General features: G+C 43.6%; 1 pseudogene; it reads right to left on the reverse strand.

Annotated features, from left to right (window-relative positions):
- Nucleotides 1–2,953: 2,953 nt before the first annotated feature.
- On the reverse strand, nt 2,954–4,030 carry LOC102902888 (periphilin-1 pseudogene; annotated as a pseudogene).
- Between the last annotated feature and the right edge of the window lie 391 nt (nt 4,031–4,421).

The raw sequence follows: 4,421 nt of genomic DNA on the forward strand, positions 1-4,421 counted from the left end.
GTTATTGTTATCCTCGGAAGTTGGGTGCCCACCTGGATGGTTTTTCCTATAGTCCTTGAAAGTGGCTAAGGGAGATATCTGATTCCAGAGAAAGCCTTTCCTGAGGCTGTTCTCCAAATACCTGGAATGTCCATGTCCAGAGAGAGATCAGTCCACACTGTTAGCCCTTCTTAAGGAAAAGTCTATTGGGAAAGCTATGAAGGCACCCATGATTTTCATAACAGAATACAGCTGATATATAACAAGCCAAGTAACACCAAAAACTCCTTGGGATTTGGCTTACTCTGGAGGAATTCCCTGATTCCTCCAGGTAGTGACTTTGCCATAACCAGCTGAGTTCGTATGATATATTCCTGAGGCCTGCAGCAACCAGTGGACATGGAGGGCAAACAGGAGGTGCAAGATGGAAGAGAGGTAAAAAGCCATGTGGCACAACATTGATTGATATAAATGGGTTAATTTAAGTTATAGGAGCTAGTGGGACAAGCCTAAGCAATAGGCTGAGCTTTTCATAATTAATATTATGTCTCCATGTCATTTTTAAATTGTGAGCTGGAGGCTCAAAGGAAAAAAAAATCTGCCTACAAGTATGCAACAGCAGCACTCACCTCTTGGCCATAACCAACAGAATACTGAGGATAATGGCACATGTCTTTAATCCCAGCATGCGGGAGGCAGAGGCAGGGGGATCTCTGTGAGTTTGAGGCCAGCCTGGTTTACACAATGGTTTTCAGTCTTGCTAGGTCTAGACTGTAAAACCTTGACTCACAAAAAGTAGATAATGAAATTGGGCAGTAATTAAAACCGTGATTTTAATGTACCTATTACAAATTGTGTATTGTGGCTCAGTGCTATGCTGGGAAGGATCAAGAAGTGAGTGGGATGTCCTAATTGTCTCTTTGCTTGTTCACTGACTCACTTACAAGGTGAGGGGAGCTCAGCTGGCCTTGCTGTCTGTCTTCTGCCTCATTTTTTTATTTTACTTTTTTTATTTATGTTTTTTTTTTCATTTTACATACAAACCCCTGTTCTCCCTCCCTCCCCTTCTCGCGCTTATCCCCAAGTTCTCCTCATCCCACCCCCTGGCAATGGGACCAGGACTTATCCTGGGTACACGAAATGGCTTTATTTTTTAATTTTTAAATATATTTTACATACCAACCACAAATTGCCCTCTCATCCCTCCTCCATCTCCCCCCTCCTCCCCCCACAACCCTCCCTCCCATCCCCTCCTCCAAAAGGGTTAGTCCATCTATGGGGGAACAGCAAAGCCTGGTACATTCAGTTGAGTCAGTGCCAAGCCCCTCCCCCATGCATCAAGGGTGAGCAAGGTGTCCCACCATAGGTAAAGGGCTCCAGAAAGCCAGCTCATGCACCAGGGATAGATCCTGATCCCACTGCCAGGGGCCCCTCAAAAAGACCAAGTTACACAACTTTCTCCCTCATGCAGAGGACAGTACAGTCTCATGCAGGCTCCACAGCTGTTGGTCTAGAGTTCATGAGTTTCCACGAACTTGGTCCAGTTGTCTCTGTAGATTTCCCCATCAGGATCTTGAACTTCCCTTCCTCATTCCGATTCCCTCTCTTCAACTGGCTCCTGGGGTTTGACCTGGTGCTTGGTTGTTGGATCTCTGCACCTGCTTCCATCAGTTACTGGATGAAGGCTCTATGAAGACAGTTAAGGTATTTGCCAATCTGATTACTGGAGTAGGCCAGTTCAGGCACACTCTCCACTATTGCTAGTAGTCTAATCTGGAGTCATCCTTGTGGATTCCTGGGAATTTCCCTAGCACCACGTTTCTCCCGAGCCTCATGATTCCCTCTATCAAGATATCTCTTTCATTGCTCTGCCACTCCGTCCCTCTCCCACCTTGACCAGCTTCTCACTCCTCATCCCCTTCCCACGATTGGCCCCCTCACCCCCAGTTTACTCATGTAGATATCCTCTGTTTCTCCTTCCCAAGGTGATGCATGCATCCCTCTTAAGGTCCTCCTTGTTTCCTAGCTCATTAACTGCCTTTTTAGAGCCCATTCCATATGGTGCAATGCCTTATTCTGCCTTGTTTCTATGATAACACTTGTGAAGAGGGAGATTCGCTAAGTCTACAAAACTTAGATCACGGAAATTAACAGAGAAGTCTGTCATTTTATCACAAGCATGAGCTCCTTGTCAGGTCCCTCTTTGATAAAGAACAGGCCTAAAACAAAACTCCAGGTTGTTGTATAGTCTAATTTTTTTTCATTATCAACACCAGAAGGGTTTCTGAGAAATTTCAAATTAAAATGCATCTTAAATCTCAGGTTACCCCTCCTATCAGTCTTATCTACAATGTTGTTCAGAAAGAGCCGTTAGGAGCCTCAGTTCATAGAAGAGACACACTTGAGAAGGTTTTGTTTTAATGTGTCCTTTAGAGATTTTTTAAGTGCTACTTTCCAATACTAAAGAAGTATTCTCAAAAGAAATATTGCAAGACAGCTAAGTTCTACTTCCTTAAGACAGCATGTTTTGACATCCCCAAAAGTTGCAAAGCAGAAGAAAACAAGCAGCAAGTCAAAATCAACTGAAAATGCTAACAATGCCTATGAGATGCAACCTGGAATGATCTCTAACTAAAAATTATACTCCTGAGACCATCACACCATGGAAGACTATTGAATGTGAGTTAAGTACAGAGAGTTGCTCTCCAGAACTGCTTTTTCAAACATTAAAAAATTAATTGAGCATTATTTTTGGGAGGGAGGAGATGTATGAAGATGGATTAGAAGATTCTACACATAGGGAAAACATTCTAATTAAGAGACTTTAAAAGATATTGTAGATGTTTATTTGATACTAGCAACATGGTCAGTTATAAAATATTTCTCTTCATCACAAAATATTAAGGATTTAAACAATCCAAAGGTAAGAAATCTAGAAGCTTTAAACATTTTTTTGAACCAAGCCCTAATTCTTCTAAAAAGGGTCTCCAAAATCTGGAGTAGAATTATCATACTCCATAATGAAATGCTTGAGTTCTTCAACATGTTGCTCACCTATTTCATGCAAACTCTGCTTCATTGCAAACTGTATAGAGTTTTCTAACGAACGATCCTTTTCAACCAGCCTTTCCACCACCATCCCGAAAGTGTCACAGACTTGTCGGTAAACCTTCTCAATCTCAGTGATTTTTGATGCAATCGCTTTTGAGCGAATGATAAGCTGGCTGTCTTCACACAATTCTGGGCCAGCTGTTGTGTATGACTCGGGTTCTTCTGTCTGGTTGATACATAATGGTGCCTTGGATCCCGTCTCAAACTCGGAAATTTCAGCCAAGTTATTTTCTTCTGACTGCTTGGGATTTTCATTAGCCCTCTTGCTTGCAGCATCAGCCTGTTCCTTCTCAGTCAGCCGGCTGGGGCTTTTTAAAACCTTGGATGAAGAACTTGAGGGCACAGTATCTCTTGATGTTTTAAAAACCTGGATGGCTCTCTCTTTACATCTACGTCGAGACTGATGGAAGGAGCGCATCCTGCTTCTACTGCTGAGACTGGATCCAAATCTGCTGTGTAGGGAGTCCTTCCCGCCCACACGTGATTCTCTCAAAAAAGGAGCGCCCCGTTTATGGGGAGAGCATTGTCTTGAATGATGGGAAGAATAGAAACGTTTTCTTCTAAAGCCGTTTTTCATGGCCCTGTATTGAGGCTGTTGGCTTGTGGAATACTCATCTCTTGACCATCGGTAGCCATAATGGCCTCTTTTGTAGGGTGGGCCTCTTCTTGGATCCTGAGTAAAACAGCGGCCCTCGTCCCATTCTTGGCCATCAACGTGCCTGTAGTATCTACCGTAGCCTGCTTCGTTGGGTCTGGCTAGCAGAGATGATCTCTTGTCTCCCAGAGGCGGTCTCTTAGGCACATTAATTAATCTATGGTTGCCATCACTGGGATGGCTCCAAGGAGGCGCTTGTTTTCCTGGAAGTCGCTTGTACTCATACCATCCCTGTGCTTGTTTTCCTGGAAATCGCTTGTAGTCACACCATCCCTCAGACCACATCTCAACTCTTGTGGAAGGCACTGTACTCCGAACAGAAATGCGTAATTCCCTTCCTGTTCACTTTCAATTTCCATCCATACTCATGACTCAGCTCAAGGATCTGTTATTGTCTAAAAATTCGTCATCAGAACTCTCCAATGCGTACGTTCCACCGATGCTGCTGAAACCACACCAACAGCTCTCTAATTAGACTTAGAACTACTCAACAGCATGGAAATCATGCCCGGTCCTTGAAAGCTAGGAAATTAGCTGGGGCTAGTGAGGGCATGTGTCATACAGGAGAATGCAGTACCACCACTTGACTAAATCAGTACAATTCCTAAGTGAATCCCACTTACTACAAAAAAGTGTAGCTCTCACCCCTCACCAAAAAAAGCTTCTCTTTGCAACA

This window comes from Peromyscus maniculatus, chromosome X (genome assembly GCF_049852395.1).
Source record: "Peromyscus maniculatus bairdii isolate BWxNUB_F1_BW_parent chromosome X, HU_Pman_BW_mat_3.1, whole genome shotgun sequence".
Taxonomy (NCBI): Eukaryota; Metazoa; Chordata; class Mammalia; order Rodentia; family Cricetidae; genus Peromyscus; species Peromyscus maniculatus.